This window comes from Orycteropus afer, unplaced genomic scaffold (assembly GCF_000298275.1).
Source record: "Orycteropus afer afer isolate SDZICR_OR568_19922 unplaced genomic scaffold, OryAfe1.0 scaffold00168, whole genome shotgun sequence".
NCBI lineage: Eukaryota > Metazoa > Chordata > Mammalia > Tubulidentata > Orycteropodidae > Orycteropus > Orycteropus afer.
Window position 1 is genome coordinate 6,512,786 of NW_006921755.1, and position 1,155 is coordinate 6,513,940.

Genomic DNA, 1,155 nt, shown 5'->3' on the forward strand with positions numbered 1-1,155 from the left:
AGGAATTTGACTGTGTGGATCATAACAAATTATGGATAACACTATGAAGAATGGGAATTCCAGAACACTGAACTGTGCTCATGAGGAACCTGTACAAAGATCAAGAAGCTGTTGTTTGAACAGAACAAGGTGATATTACATGGTTTAAAATCAGGAAGGGTGTGTGTCATGATTCTACCCTTTCACAATATTTATTTAATCTGTGTGCTGAGCAAATAATCCAAGAAGCTGGACTATATGAAGAAGAATGTGGCATCGGGCTTGGAAGAAGACTCATTAAGAACTTGCAATATGCAGATGACACAACCTTGCTTGCTAAAAGCGAAGATCACTTGAAGCACTTATTCATGAAAATCAAGGACTACAGTCTTCAATACGGATTATACCTCAACATAAAACAAAAATCCTCACAACTGGACCAATAAGTAATATCATGATGAATAGAGAAAAGATTGAAGTTGTCCAGAATTTCATTTCACTTGGATCCACAATCAATGCCCATGGAAGCAGCAGTCAAGAAATCAGACATCATATTATACTGGGCAAATTTGCTGCAAAAGACCTGTTTAAAATGTTAAGAAATAAAGATGTCACTCTGAAGACTAAAATGCATCTAATCCAAGCCATGGTATTTTGCCTCATATTCACGTGAAAGCTGGACAACACATAAAGAGGACCAAAAAGAGTTGATGCTTTTGAATTATGGCGTTGGTGAAGAGTACTGAAAATCCCATGGACTGCCAGAAAAACAAATCTGCCCTCAAAGAAGTGCAGCCAGAATGCTCCTTGGAAGTGAGAATGGCCAGACTTTGTCTCACCTACTTTTGTCATATTGTCAGAAGGACTGATGTCTGAAGAAAGATATCATGCTTGGTAAAGCAAAAAAGAAGACTCTCAACAAGATGGATTGACACAGTGGCTGCAACAATTGGCTCAAGTATAGCAAGGATTGTGAGGATGGTGCATGATTGGGTTGTGTTTTGTTCTATTGTACACAGGGTCACTATGAGCCGGTCTTGACTTGACAGCACCTAAAACTAACAATAGTTTCACATGGAATCTTCTTCTATGATAATTATAAACATGTGTGTGCATCTCTAAGTGTGTATTTATAATATATAGTGGTACTAAAATAAATAAATTTACTTCCATAAA